The sequence below is a fragment of the Ambystoma mexicanum genome, chromosome 6q (assembly GCF_040938575.1).
Source record: "Ambystoma mexicanum isolate Mex_15411 chromosome 6q, UKY_AmexF1_1, whole genome shotgun sequence".
Lineage (NCBI taxonomy): Eukaryota > Metazoa > Chordata > Amphibia > Caudata > Ambystomatidae > Ambystoma > Ambystoma mexicanum.
Genome location: NC_090937.1, coordinates 851,631,291 through 851,648,139, shown reverse-complemented (window position 1 = coordinate 851,648,139; position 16,849 = coordinate 851,631,291).

Sequence of the window (16,849 nt, the reverse complement as noted above, 5' to 3'; positions counted from 1 at the left end):
CGACAGAGTCCGGCGTTGGCTGGGCCCTGAGGCTGATAGAGGAAACCTTCCTTTCTCTGTTCCTCCGGGCAGAGCTGGAACAATTCGGACGCCCTGGCGATCATGGCCTGGAATGAGCCAATCTCGTCGGGCGGCGAGGCCCGTGCGACAGGAGACGGGAGACCCGTTCCGTCGTCGTCGCCCTCAGAACCCGTCGTCGAGCCCAACACACCGTCATCTCTCGACTCGTGGGAGGATGAGGAGGGAACTGCAGGCCTTACGGGGGCGAGCGGAGGAGAGGGTTGGGTCCTCCGTCGTTTGTTCTGAAGACTTCCCGACGGGACAGGTTGCGGGTCTTCCGGCCTGGGCCATGGGAATCTCGTCCTTATCTCAGAGCATAAGGACTGGATGGCCGACAAAATGGCCGTCGAGCCATCCTGAGGCCTAGGATCCGGCTGCGCCGGAAGGGAAGGCCGCTCTTCCTCACCATCGTCGTCTTCCTCGGTTATCTCCCGAGGATCTTCCTGACGGGATCGAACCTTCTCGAATTGGACTTCGAGGTTCCTCACGGCCTCGGTCAGTTCCTCCTCCGAGGCTGACTCCGAGCTAGAGGAGGGCACCGTGCCCCCCCTCGCTTCTTCCATCATGGCAGCCACGACGATGGGCTGAAAAGAGGATTCTCTCCTTGGCGGCAGGGAAACTAGTCCCAGAGGCGGTCTCCGCTGGCGGTGTCTCTGCCGGCTTGGCCAGAGTGGCCGCGATAGCCTCGATAGAGGCCTTCGCCTGCTGGGTAGGGGCCTTGACCACCTTAGGTGCGTCCCGGGCCCTCTCCTTCGGGGGAGGGGCGACGCCTCGCTCCCCCTCTTCCGAGATCGGACGGGGCTTCTCCCGAAGCTTACCCGGGGTCTCGGACTTCCTCTTCCCCGAACCGGAGCATTGGCTCGTGGTTGACGGTGCCAGGGAAGGTGCGCCCTGCCTGGCGACCGAAGAGCCTGACCTTTCGGCGCTCCCGGAGCCAGCGGACTCACGGCGCTTGGCCTGGTGTTGGGCCCGCACGGACCCTTTCTTCTTCTTCTCACCCGTCGAGCCCTTCTCCAACCAGCTTGCGAGACGGGATCGACGGTCCCTCATGGTCCGCTCTGACAAGTTCTTGCAGAACTGGCAGTCCTTCTCTACATGAGTCTTGTCCCCATGAAGACAGTAGAGGCATCGCGAATGTTCGTCTTCCTTAAACACATTCTGCAGCCCGCATCCAGGGCAGCTGCGAAAACAGCTTGGGACCGGGTGACGAACTCGCATCCTGGGCCATCTCGAAGTAGGCAGCGAATTTTCTGGAATCCTCCAAGAAGTTGATTCGACGAAATCTTCACCCTTGAGGGGCGTAGGAAAATCCCGCAACGGGTAGCCATTAACCGGAGTAGAAACGGTGGAGCTTGAGGCTCGATTAACCAAAAAAATGTGAAAATTCACCTGAAAAAGCACGAAACACGCAGTAAAAGCTTGAGAGCTAAGCACGAGGACTCCCAACACTTGAACGTGCGATAAAAATCTGAAGATGGCTGCCAGAGACGGGACTTAGTTAGAGGGCAGTCATTGGCTGTGGTCAGTATGACGCAGAGATCAGTGATTGGTTACTACTACGAAAGACAGATCAGAACCGAAACTGATACTGATTTTTTCTTTACCGAGGATTCCCAGCCTGACGACGGGGAATATTCATGAGCATGTGAATCCATGCCAGACCCCATGCTGAAGAATAGCAGGAAGAGCTGGTGTTTTGGTGTCAGTATTTTGCTGTTTTGAGTTGACAGTTCTGCACACGATTTAGGTTAGCATTGGCACACTGTAGAGAACATCACAAAGCCTTACAGAATGAAAGAAGGAGCAACAATGCAATAAATTGCTTATTAGATGGAAAGCTCAGAGCCAGGTCATGATTAATATGTTTTGTAGCCAGTAGTAGTGATTGACGTTGTGCTTTGGTTGTATTAAGGAAATCTTTGAACATGCTGTTATATTTTGTGTCCAGGGAAGCTTTTGGTAGCAGTCAACAGGTAGTTGAAGTGTCCAGAAGTGAGACAGAGTAAGGGTCGTGCTGCAGTAACATCAGAGCTTTGTGCCATGTGAGCAAGAGGTCCACCATTTTGGATCAGGCCTTGTTAGAAATTGCAGCTTCTGGTAGTTAGAGAATTAGGCTGTCTTTGGAGCTTTTGCTCTGTCCATTTAATAAGAATGTATGCACCCTTCCCCCAGCAAGTGCGCAGACAGCCAAGGCTATCGAGGAAAGGGAGAGATGGATAATTTTGTCAGCCTGAGCTGCTCCTAGGAGCTGAGAATGGAATGTTGGGTTTTGACGATGAGATTAGTGCTGCTGGTGTGAATGACAAATCTCATGAGATTAGAGCCTGGTGTCTGCCATGGCCAGCTAGAGTTGGAGTACTACTGCCCCAATTGAGAAGTGGTCGGTCTATTTGAACTACAACCGTCTGAGCAATTAGAGCAAATAAATATGAGAAATCCATCCTGAGATCACTGCATTTTTTTATAAAACACCTGGTTCCCAAGGAAGATATGGCAAGAGGAATGCTAGTGAAGTGGCATGCTCCAAGACGGGAGTAGCAAGTGGGGATGCCAAAGAGTACAGCTGCAAGGTCGAAGGAGGCCATCTGGGGATGCTAAAGTGTCTGGTCTCATAAGAATTACCGGGAGGGGTTGACCTTGTTGTTCACATCCGCTCCCTGATTGGGTCCTGTGGGGCATATGCACAAGTAGGCCAGAGTTACTTGGGCCAATAACGAGTGTCTATTGTTACAACAAAGTACCTGAATTTAATGGACCAATCACATCACAGTATTTTCTGCTGACTATACCATTAGGTCATTTGGTAAAGGGTTGTATTAAGATATGTCTGACCAATGGAGTAAGGAACTATAGTGGATGTTAAGATTTTTGTATAGGTGTTGGCCAATGGGGAACTTGGTACTATGTTGTATCTGATATGTTTTACTTTGTGGTTTCTGCTATAAAAGATGTAACTCAACATGGGCATGTCGAGCTAGGGTTCAGTTCACAGTGTTATGAGACTGACTGACACTACCGGCCGCGTTTGCATGTAAAACTTTGTTCTTCTTGCAAACGGTGCACATTTTATTCATCCCCTTGGAGTTGTTTTTATCGGTCAGGTTTTTGGCCTACCGTACAGTTGTTTGGCAGGCTTAATAATTTAACTATTGCGTGAAGGCTTATGGGCATTCAAATGATGAATTAAAACATGACCTGGACTTGAAACAAGAAGTACGCACACACACCTTTAGCTTCACCAGCACAACAGAAAACGATAACAAGTTAATGCAAGCATTTATGGAGTGGCCCTCCGAACAGGGCCCCCGTTTATCTTCCGCTAATTGATCTCGGCCCCAGCATTCCTCTAATTTAAGCCACTGAATACGGATTCACATGCACTGTCTGTGAGGGAGGAATTGTGAGTGAGAAGTTTCACAGAAGCTCATGCTCTTTGGTATGGTGTCACTAATTGACTGAGGACAAAGTACACATTTAGGGAGAAAATAAGTGTTGGCACTGACAATATGTTCAAACGCCCAGCCCCAACAACACTGCAAAACAAGAACTGGTAATGCCAACAGTTTTGTGTAGGCATGGGACAGGCATTTACCAGGCACCGCCACAGTGGTATTAAGTTGCCATTGATGGTTGCAGCTTCAAAATGGGGCGTGTACCTGGGAATATGTTAGCAGCGGCTGGCAAATGTCTAATACTTGTACACAAGCCAAAACTGCTGACTTTGTCAATGCTTGTTTTTAACAGGACTTCAGTGAAAGACAGAGATAGTGCTTATAAATCAAGTGATTGAAGACAGACCTGGTTAAGACATTTTTATGACACCAGTAGGAAATGCACAGCTCCAATGAAGTCACTGGACCTCATTACAAGTTGACCAGTCCAGAAATAAAGTGCTGGTAATAACTATCAGCACTTTTCTGGACTGGCCCACTACACGCTCTGAGCTGGAGGTATATCCCCCACCCTCTTTAAAAAGTGGGGGAAATCAGGTATAATAATAGGCTAAGGGGGAGCAAACCTGACCTGTATATAATTAGAACAACAAAGCTCCCACACCTAAATTAGGTTTATGGCATGTAGTTCACTGGATGAATTAGGGATCCACACATTAGTGAACAACAATTCAAACATAGACAAGTAGAAGTTCAAGGAAAATACAACCTGACTTCATAGAACAATATTATAACAAACAGTTTTTAATAAATAGAGTTGTTAAAATCATCACATAAAACAAAGTGTCCAGTGCTCTAAAGTGCATAGCGATGTTCATCACATCAATACTAATGTGCAAAATGTGCTTCAATTGTACAAAAAACGCAATTTCACAGTATCTCTCCTATAGAGATCTCAATTCAAATGTGCATAAAAATATGAACAGCTTTCAGTTATTCAAGTCTCCATTTTTACAATAGGATTGAACCACTTGATATTACAACAGGTGATACTGTTTTGTTGACAATGAGTACCTCCTGTCTAGATGTCTGGGTTAGTCAATACCTGAGTTTCACCTATTCGAGATTCTTAAGCTTTTATTGATGCTTTATATTAGTATCTCAAGTTTCCCAACATGTTTCGTTCCTCTAGTGGTTAGAATTACTATAAGGAACTTCTTCAGGGGTATAGATACACCAGGGCGTAACAACGCCTTAAACCGGTCTTGCAGTGGTCTCTAAGGAAGAACTTGACAAGTTGACGTTGTCGTAGCAGTGCGGATGGTGGTTTGTTGATTCCCAAATTGCAATTCTAATGCGTAATTATCTTCACCCTTATGGTTTTAATCCCAAAGGGAATATCCAGGCCAAACCTTAAAGAAACACAGACCGCACCTTATTAATACATGTGGTCTCTAAAATACATCAATAATATTAACAATATTGTGATGTATTAGGAGATGCTTACCGTATCTTAGTGTCAGTAAGACCACTCCTCAAAGGCTGTTTGAATGTTCAATGTCAGCACCTTATGAAGCCCTGTAGATAAACAAAATACAGGACAAATAGTCCCATCGTCTCTCGTCGCAAAATATAGGCTGGCTCTCTAATAGTGTCAAAGTAAAGTTTACTGGGAGCGTAAATGGGAGAAAATTACAAAAAAGCCTCGAAGTTAACAGACTTACTTGTGGCCGGCAGCTCACAACTCCATAGTACGAAGTCATAGTCAGTTAGTGCTCTTCTTAATCACAAGTCACAAAGGTATGGCTGGTAGATGAGTCCTAAAACAACAGACTTTAATTAGTACTGTGTTGGAATACAACAGGGCTCAAGAAAAAGTCCCAAGCAAAAGAAGGTTGTTTGCTCAAAACATGTAAAGATTAAGAACAGTCTGAATTCAATACTGCTGCGCGGGATATGTCCCTACGGAGAATATGTGGGCTACATCCATTATTATTCAGCTAAATTATTCAAAGGCACACGATCTGGAGGGGCAAAATGCGAGGTATTAGTCTCGGCAGAACCGTCTGGTGGATGTAGTAACACTAACAATGCTAGCTGTAAAGAGCGTATCATAAACGTTCAAATAGTGCACTAACGGACATATGTTCATTGTTGCGCCTAGTTCAACCAGATAACTGTGTAGGCGTTATGACTATACTTGGCATAATCTTACCTAATTCGGGCGAGCTTTGCAGACGCTGGGTTCGGCTGACTGCTAGAGCTGTCAGTTGGGCGCCGTGTGAGCAACCGTTGCTACGGTAACTTAATCGTATTGAGCACGACGGCGAGCGTTACTACGCATGCGTGGAGGATGGTACACTCGTCATCAGATAGAATGTTGACGGGCACCATATACGTGTTACCCTCTTAAAAATATTGAAATTTATGGTGAGTAATCCTATTCTAAAAGAGGGATTTTTTGTGTGTAAGGAAAGTAGAAACGAAGTAAAAAATGGCTTCTGATAACTGGAACTGCATTCGCACTAGGGCTCCGTTTGTAGCCTATTTTCCTCATTACTTCATATTGTCGATGTCGTCCCTACGCATGCGCTATCGGAGGTCACACTAGTCACCATTTTGATCAGGGAAAGGAGCAAAGTGCACTTGAAGACACGTCTAGTTGTATCCCTATCCTGTAAAGGAATAAAGTTATCGAACTCTAAGATGCGTGGAGGAGTATTATTAAAAAGACATGTACCGGCTCAATTGAGATCAAATCGAGCTATGAATAAAATAAATTCACTAATGTCTTCGTGAATTCCTGTCTAAATTAGATGCAACCAAATTCTAAAAGTAGAGACTATCTGATATCAAACTCAATGGTTACACTAGATCTTTGATGGAGTATTAGGAATATGTTGTTCATTAGTATATACTATTGGTTAACAAGGGTAACGGCTCCATACTGATACCATACTGATACCTGTAGAGAAGTTACTTGTATTAGTTGATAAATACACTCCAGTCGATATTTTCATTTAATCCTAAGGGGTAAGTTTTGGTCAAAAAAATCATTTTTTGCTCTTGTATACTCAGAGTACGCTTATCAATATTAGAGTCATGGGTTTCGGCAATTTTAATCACGACTGTCCATCTCAATTCTTCTGGTTTGTGTCCAAGGCTTGTAAAATGACCCACCAGGGGTGCATTAAGGATATTATTCCGTATGCAACTCTTGTGTTCTCCTATCCTTCCTTTCTGTTTTGCCAATATAGAGTCGATCACAGGAGCACCAAATAGCATACACCACCATCTTGGTGTTGCAGTTTGTAAGGACTCGCTGTTCCCATGTTTTGTTTAGGCCCAGGTCAATTTCTTTTCTCCGTCTGGTTTGTGCACAACAACTACACTGGCCACATGGACTATGGCCAGTAGTTTTTGGGAGCCCCCATTGCTTTGTAATGGTAGTTTGTGTGGTGGGTTTTCTAAATACATCATTCCTAGTAGTAAGTTCCTTTAAGTTCTTGCTTCTTCGGAAAGCGCATTTCGGCACTCCTAGTGGACACTCACCCTTCTCTAGCACATGCCAATTGTGTCTTATAATCTTCGTGATTTCATTTGATAGTGTACTGTATGTACTAACAAACACAATCTTATCATCATTTCCTTTCTTGTCTTTGTATTCTAATAGTGCCTCTCTGTTGTTATTGGAAGCTCTCTTGCATGCTGTTTTAATAACTTTTTTGGGGTAACCCCTGTCGGCCAGATTACATTTCAGGTTCTCGGCTTCTTGCACAAAATCTTTTTTAGTGCTACTATTTCTCTTAATACGTAAGAAGTGTCCAAAGGGCAAGTTTTGTCTGGTATGTTTTGGATGGAAACTCAAATAGAGTAATAAAGAATTTTTATCAGTCTCTTTGTGGAATGGTTTAACATATAGAGCCGATTCATCTTTGTTCACAATAATTGTCAAATCAAGGAAATTGATTTCATCATTGCTTATGGTTTTAGTAAATTTCAAAAAATGATTTTGTGCATTCAACCATAGTACAAATGAATCAAAAGTCAATAAATCACTTGTCCAGATCAATAGGATGTCATCTATGAATCTTTTCCATAATTTGATGTGTTTCCTATAAGGGTTACAGTCGGTCATGATGACATTTACTTCAATAGTTTCTACATACAGGTTACCTAGAGTAGGTGCCACCGCTGACCCCATCGCAGTACCATGAATTTGTTTAAAAAATTGTCCATTAAAAACAAAATAGTTTTCACAAAGTGACATTTCGGTGCACCAAAGGATAAACGAGTTAGGGGTTATCCCTGTGGTCCTAGATGTTAACAATTTCTCTTCTACCATGTTGAGTGTGGCTTGTTGAGGAATTTTAGTGTATAAAGAGACTACATCTAAAGTTGCCACCATACCCGTTTTATCAATCTGCATACCTTCCACTAGTCTAATTACCTCAGTGGTATCTTGTATGTAGGATGCCATTTCTTTAACATATGGACTTAGGAAATGGTCAGCAAATTTAGATAAAGGTTCCAGAAGGGAATTACAACCTGATACAATCGGTCTACCTGGCGGGTTCACAAGAGTTTTGTGTATTTTGGGTAAGGTGTAGAACCTTGGCACACTGGGATGTGGAGGCATAAGATAATCAGCTTCCTGTTTGGAAATCCAGCCTCTTTCTGCCGCTTTGGTGATTTTACAATTAATTAAGCTCTGGAGCCTCTGTGTGGGATCAGTGGTAAGCGGTTCATAAAATGATATGTCGCTTAATTGGCATTCACATTAATTAATGTAGTCTTGTCTGTTGAGGATCACTATAGCACCTCCTTTGTCTGCTTTTCTTATCACAATATCCAGATTAGATTTCAATGTACGGATAGCTTCTCTTTCTTTATTACTGACATTTTGAAATTTGCGAGAGACACTTCTGTTTTCAAGTTTCTCCAGATCGTTCATCACTCTTCTTTCAAATACTATTGATTCTGGTGTATGGCTAGTAGACGGGGGATTGAAGTTGGAGGGACGCCGTAGTCCTGTTACATTGGTCTCACCCATGTATATATTCATAGAAAATAATTGTTTAGGGTGGATTTTCCTAAACAGTGCTTCCAAATCAGATCTGTTTTTGAAGGCATCATAGCGATCCGTGGGAACAAAGGTAAAGCCCTTTTCCAGTATAGCTCTCTCTGCTTCATTCAATTGGTAGTTCGATAGATTGACTAGTAAGGTGTTTTGCTCCTTGTTTGTCGTGGTTCGAAATCCCAGTTCATTTGGTCCTGGTCTAAAAAAGCAGAATTGGGTCTCATGTTGCCTTTCCCTCTCCCTCTTTGTGGTCTCTGTGATTGACCTCGTCTCATCCCGCTAGCTCTTCTGCCTCTTGGAATCCCTCTATTGTTAAAGTAGTAGTCATCGCCATCATCCAGGTTTTCATCACTGGAGCCATGTGAGCTGTATGATGTATTACCAAATCTAACTCTTCGTCCTCTTGTACGCGGTTGATCTCGTGTTTGGGTTGGTTTGTAGTTTTCCTGGGTGTATGTGAATGCTTTCTCATGAGAGAAATTGATCAGATCTTTTCTCATCCTTCTAACCCTATCTCGAGTGGTGTAATCTTTGAACTCATCTATTTCTTTATTGAGTTCTTCAAGTCTTTTTTTTATATATATCTATAGATATTAGCTTCTTAATTTCGTCTTCTAGTATTAGTAGCTCAGCTGCAAGTTTATCAGTCATTTCTTTGGCCGTGTCGATGATTAGAATAATCCAGTCTCGGCCACATTTATTTGCAATGTAACTCCATTGCTGTATGAACTGTTTGTTATCTAAAAATAATCTTGGTTCATTTCTTACCACCAATCCTTGGGGTAAAGTACCGTTCCTAAGGTATTCAATCATGATATCCCCCACCCTACCTGCAAAAAACTGCAAGTATTACTGGTCTGGTAATACCGGTGTGAGTAATACGCAAATCCTATGGGATTCACCAGCGTTCCGGCCACTTTGAATCTGCTGGTAAGTCTAGCAGACCAAGTTGTTGAAATGGTATTACAGTTTGCTGGTATCCTGCCGGTAATACCAGCGGGACGCCAACAAACATATAATGGGGGCCATTAACTCTGCGGTGCTTCTCAAAGTTAGGTCAGTGCTCAATAAATACCATAATAATGATAATAATAATAAAAATAATAATAATAACTCTCAGATGACTGCTTTGAAAAAACACTGGTGTGCTCTTTGAGTGCAAAGGTTGATGTTACGGCTTGATAAGTTAGCTCAAAGAGATCCCAGGATGATGGGGTTTGTGTGGAGAGGGGCAGGAAGTGGGTCAGGATGGCCACAAGTATTAGCATGGCCATGGGCACTCAATTGGTGGATAAATAACCAAACAGCACCTACAAGCTTTGTGCCCCTCCTCATTTGCCATTTCTCCCTATTTGTACTCTAATGCAATAGTCTTGCCTTATAGGGGGCACCTTAGCACCAACTATTAGCTAAAACTAACAATAGCCACTACAGGAGTTGATTATTAAAAGTAATTCTCCCCGTCTGTTACAGCAGTAAAGGGTCACATACAACAAATTCAACCGCTGACTTGATGAGTACTTTTCTAACTCCTCAGAAGTTCCAGTATGTTGCATCATATTCACAGAGGTGGAACTCATAAGTGTGCTGTAACCTAAAAACAAAATTAAGCTGCACGCACCTTAGCTGTGCAACCCAGGAACACCTCCAGCTGCCCAACATCAGACATTATGTTCTGTAAATTGGACCAGTGAATGGAGCTCATCTCCATGGGATACGTCTGCCTCCGTTCATCATTGTGCTGCAGAACCACACATGTTCAGCTCCTGCCCTCCCACCACCTCTTTTCTAATGGGTGGTAGCGTGTACCAGCACTGCCCACATACGAGTACAACAGCAGTTACATATTGCTTTTTTCTATAATGGACCAAAGATTATGCTATATATGCCTATGTCAAAGGTGTTTTGTATAACGCAGAGCTGTTCATTGGTATGACATCACAACACTTAATACTTGGCGGAATAGGAAAGTGCACACGCTTCACAGATGTAAGTCTGGTGTTTAGGTGGATGGTGTCCTAGATGTAGAATCTCTTCACATGGTGAATGGCAGGTGTAAGGAGCAGCGGAAGACGGGCAACATTTAGCCTGTTGGGGGCAAGTGTAATGTTCTGGCCCACAATGCAGCGGCCCAACTTCCAGAACAAGTAAATCCAACACCAACCTCTCCCCTTCACACAAATTTGCAAGTAAATAAATATATATATATAGTGAATAGTGAATTTTATGGGTTTTTAGTAGGGCAACTTAACCATAACATCCCTTTAACAAAGTTTGTTTTTACTGAATATCACAGGTTTATTGAAGGGGAACCTAATCATAACATCGCGTTAATAAAGTTTTTTTTCTGAATGTACACTATCATCATGTGATCTTGGGAGATATGTAATATAATGGGCTTACTTTATATACATGTAACATAGAACATACAGAAACCCCTGGCTATTGATATTTGAAAGGCATGGACTGAGCGCCTGTCTGCGGACGGGCGCGGACGAGGTCAACAGTACCCAAACAGTCAGGGGGTATCTGAAATTGTACTATTGTGTTCAACTTTGAAAAAGGACACATAAAGACATTATAAGTACTAGTAAATAAATAGGCAAACCTAAACGTCTGAAACAATAACCATGCATTTAATGACCATGTAGAATGAAATGGATTATACCATAACTAAAAAAAATATGCCTCCAACGTAATTACCTCACAGAAACTCTGCAACAGTAGACGCACGCACTACAACGAAGACAAATTACAACAAAATAGTAAGTGAACTTCATTTTTCTTATATGTGTGTGTACTTTTTTTGGTATGAGGGGCAGAAAAAATAATTTCTTTCTGTTGTTTTGACACAGAAATGTGCAGTACTTTGGAGTGGCTAGAGGAGAATTTTCCGCTTGGGGAAATGTCCGAAGATAGCGATAATAATGGTACACACTGCTCTGCATAAGCAAAATAGTGGTCAGTATTTTATGGGCATTTAACATATATATATTTATTATTAACAGGCCAGGAAAAAAAAGAAGAAAGGCCAACAAACGACACGGAGGAAGACAGGCTGAAAAGGATAAAACTGAAAATGGACACACTAAATGACAATTTTTACAGTTTAAGACAATTTGTGGAGGAGTTTGTTAGATGAAAAATACATTATCACTGTCCCACCTGTACCTGTCCCCCTTCTCCATTTCCTAGTAAACCATCCCCAAACCTGCAAGAAGAAAATAAACGTTTTGATGAAACATCCATCCCTTCATCCCTTCACAAATTATCCCCTCACAACCAGCCCGTGTTGAACCCTAATTGCCCTATATTCGTGTCAGTATCCGCTTCCCCCTGTATTTCTGTTGATTGATGTGTGTGTTTTTTAACGTTTTTTGATATTAGTTGTAGTCGAAGGGTTTGAGGAAAAACCTTTTTTTAAAAAAGACAAAATGTCCACGGACAGCGCACCTGTTCGAGCTAGCCGTAATCAATACAATATGGATGTTCCAATGGCAATACACCTACCCGCACCAATGCCAACCAAGATAGAACTGATCTTAGAATGCACCATCTGTTCAAGTTGTGTGTAAATGACCAGAATGTGGCGTCCTAAGGACAATGTATCTCTCCGTACCGCTCACAAACGAGAAAACATGTTCTTAGAACACACCAGGTGTTTGGGATGTCTGTAAATTAGCAAAATGGGAGTGTCCTAAGGACACTATACCTGTCCGTACTGTCCACAGCCAAGATGGAACCGTTCGTAGAACAGGCGCGGTGGCTGGCATGTTCGTAGTCAAACAAAATGGAGGTGTCCTAAGGACACTGGACCTGGCCGTACAGTCAGCAGATCATGTACGCACATGCGCAGTACACCCATAAGTACTGCGAACATCGTGCCTGTCCCTAACTGTGTCTCACTTGTGTCGCACTTTTAATTAGTTTCAGGACCCGAACACTGTCCGTAGAACACTGCGCGCATGCGCACGTTAGTTAGTCTGCATTTGCTGTCCAGTGGGCACCCATTTCCCTCGCGGATGCGTTCAGGTCGTCATCATGTGACCGCACCCACGCTGAGCTTGTGGACTTATTTGTGCAGTTTGTCTGCTTCAGCAACAATGCAAAAGAACCTATACACACAGGAAAAAATATTTTACAGTATAAAATCACCATTTCACATGTCCCATACAATAGCTCAACCTGTGAACGTGTTGTTTAGAATTTTTGCAGTGCTTTTGAGTGATCAATATGCTCATGAGGTGCACCCCTCCACCCCTATAAATGGCCACACCCCTGAGCTCATCTTCTTGTGTTTCTAGCTATAGCAGACTGAGTTATGTGCCTTTACTGCTGTAGCGACCATTAGGCAACTAATCCTTATGGCATCCATGGCTACTGTTGCTTCATTAGCCTCTGCAGCACCCCCAAACCCTCCACCGCCACCACCTCCCCAAGGGGCTGCAGAGGGATATACGGGTGAGGATGTAGAGATCGAGGAAGAAGAGAATGAGGTGGAGGAACTCCGCACTACAAGCAGTCGCCGGGAGTCGTGGGTGTGGCGGTTGTTTTGCGTTTTTGGGAACGTATCAAAAGCAGGGGCGAACCTGGTCAGGTGTAACCAGTGCCAGTTGGTGCTGAGTCATGGGAAACCTGGTGCGTACAGCTTTGGTACGACAACCATGAAGCAACACCTACGTTTTTTCCACAGTGCAGACATTCGCAAAGTGGTGCCATGCGAAGAACATAGTAGATTGAGTTCCTCCACAGCATCCTCCTTGTCCGATCCTCTCACAACAAGTGACACTCCTGTGGGGGAGCGCATCCCTCCAGCTGCCTCACAAGCCATTCGCAATGCAGTTGACCCTTACCTTTCGAAGGTCACAATATTGTGTATGTACTGTGACGCAGTACTCTGCAGGGGGGAGAGTCTTCAAAGTGCTTTTGAGGCTACGGTCACAGAGCACCAGAAGAACTGCCCCCTACCTAAGTAAAGCCTACCCTATCTCTTTCTCTCTCCACCTGTCCCTTCTTATCCCCGTGGTTGGTGTCCCTTCCTTACCCTCCTTTGCCCTCCTCTCCTAGTGTGTCGTGTGCTCAAAAGCAGTAAACTGGAAAATAACAAAAATTACAAAAAAGGCTCTTTTCAGAGCTGCCTTTCTCAGTTTAACAATAGAACTATCAAGTGACCGTTGTAGGCCGCCGCGCACTTTAGAAGAAATCTGCGGACAGTCGTAGGACACACAAAAATGGAGGGTGCAAGCATAGCAAAACCAATGGACTTTTTGCTGGGAGTAAGTGGTGCCTCTGAAAAGAGCCTTTTGGTGGCGTTTTGTGTGCTTCAAAAACTGTAGGTTGGAAAAAACGGATCGCCAAATAGGCGACTCTGAATCCAAAAAAACTTGCAATGGAAAATATTGCGAAGAAAAATCTGATTGCCAGCATATGTAAGATGGACTCCATCTCTGTGAAAAAAGGAAAGAGCTGCAAAACAAAATGTTTTCTTTGTGGAATGAGGACATGCCAACATCTCTTAGAAAGGCACAAACAGCCTTATTCACATTGCACCTCGCTTTCTCCATTTGTGGACCAAATGCAGAAGAACGCAGCCATATTTGTCTTTGTGCAATACGGGAAAAAATTATTTGGCAATTTGGAAACATGTCCATGACCTTCGCAAGTCCTTCCTTCATTGCAAATTGCAAAGAAATTCCAGAGACATGGCCTAAACTGTTTCCTCCGCAATAAATGATAAGTATATCAGGATGATGCTCTGTTTGTAAAGTTGCACAGAGGCATTCCAAGTCCAGCCACCTCATTCCATGCACGCCATGCCAGTGCACTTCCACAAGAGGAAATCCAAGATCTGCACATAGACCACAACTTTTTGCATGCACCTTCAACCAATGTATCCATGAGTCTCCCAAAATCCAGGTAATCTGTTTTCAAGCACACAGAGCCATGGCTGTCTGGTCTCCTGTCAGGGACCTTCACACTAAATGTCTCCATTCAGAACACACCCACTGAACTTTACTGAGCAATCCCTACCCTGCCACATTCTCATTTGCATGCATCTCCACCCCAGAATCCCCGTTGGTAATAGGCGCTGCCTGCAAACTACTGCCATGTCCGTGGACACGTACAGGATCAGAGCGTGACGACTGTACATTTAAATATTATTCCCTTTTTCCCCTTTAAAGTAGGCTCTGAAAATAGACTTTTTTTTTTGGGCAGATGCCTTACAGACACCTGTTTTTTTAAAAAAATATTTTTGTTCTTACTTTACTCCTACAACCATTACAGGACCTTCTCCAAAGCAAGCCTTACATTCCAAAAGGACATTGCATTTCCCAAAGAAGATAACGCGACACCATCTGCTTCAAAATAAGCCGCATTATTGGGAACAATGTTCTCGTGGCTGCAGAAAAACATACCAGCTCGTAACATAAAAGCACACATGCAGCAATTGATGTCACACCTCCCGATACTTTGATCAGGACAGAGAACAGAACTGTTGTCCTATTTTCCTCTAGGGAGTAACTCAGAAAAAATTAATTTCGCAGTTGGAAAGATGTTCATGACTGCTTGAAGCAACTGTTCCAAATCTTACAACAAAGTATGTGAACTCACGTAGCCCAAATGGCAAGCACCGTAGTGCAAGAGTACCACATGAGGAGTGGTCATCGTGCGCATCTCTGTGCAAACTTGGAGAATTGCCGCAACATTGCGATCAGTCTCAGCGCTCCACACCACCTCCACTCCTCTCACATCGGAATTGTGTGCCACATGCGTACTTTCGGCATAGTGCTGTAAACCATGGACAAAAATATCTCCAAGTACCAAAACTCTGACCCTCTGCACCTCTGCCATCTTCAGTATACGGACCGTCTTTTGACACAAAAGAGCAATGTGAACATCTGATTGGCTGATGCCTAAAGTCCCCTTTCCATGCTGGATTTGCTGTAGAAACCCGTATGTGACATGCCCTACCCGCGGACAAGCGTTGTCTACGTGTGGCACGTAACTCTTAGACAGTCCTTCTACCCTTTCCACATCACTCGCAAATCCATTCCCTCATTGGACACAGCTAACCAGTCACACAACCATCCACCAATCACATTCAACATCTCCACATCTAACTCCGTCATCACAATTTGGCACTTCAAATGTACTACTGATCACTCTGAATGCAAGTCGCATATCATTGCAAAGCACCTACATCAAAAACTACTGTGCAAGTGTCGTGGATTTCAGCTCCATGCATGCGCACAAGCATGAGTATAAAGTATAAAGTACAGGTAATCATATTTTAATCAGAGAACATGTGCAACCCTTATGATTTCATTTAAACAAATTAATGCCACTAAATCTGCATAGCCAATACATACCAATGCTCCCTCCCCCTTTAAGTGCAAGCTGTCCGATTTTTCATTGACAAACAGCACTACTTCTTATTGTCTCCCGCATAATCTATACATACGTTACAACCCTCCCTATTTAGCGCAAAACTCGATTTTCCATTAGAAAATGACACCATTTTTTACTATGTCCCACCTACATAAATGAAACTTCCAATGCGATCGTATGAGAAAAATAAACGCTCCCGATTGCTGTGGTGACATCTCTCTCTGAGGATCTCCCGTTTTTTCAAAATTGTACTTATAATATGAAAGTAGAGACATTTTTCCCATCTACTATAATGACCTATCGCTTACAAACCTCTCTGCCATATATAATACAGCTTAAAAGAAACAAGACATTTTCATAACCTAAAAATTATACTCATTTCTTAATCACGTGCAACTAACATACTGCAAGTAACATACAAAGGCAGCACATAGTGAAGTGAAATACACAATCGCAGTGAAGACTACTGTCCTGAAAATCAACAGCATCTACACACTGCAAACGACATATCCGAAGAAACCTGGTCATTCCGCAAAAAAAAGTAAGTACAGTACTACCTTTATATTCTAACTATTCCTCAAAGAGACTGCGTGGGTTAGGTATTTAATTTGCGCACCAAAGCAAACAGTGATTTCTGAACCATTCTACCCACAAATCCCCATTTATTAAACAAAGAATAACAGACAGAATGGCTCACAAATCCCTGTGTGTTTGGAACTCCAATAACATACAGAACCCTTAGAATGCTAGTACTAAAAAACAAATAGCTGTTTCAATTTTATGCAATTACGTTTACTATTAATGCTTCTCCTCACCACTAGCCCACTTTGTACTCTCATCTGAAGCACATTGTAGTAGTATAAAAACAGAAAAATAGCCTTCCCAAATCCTTGTAAGAGGCTAATGCACATTCACACACCACCACAAA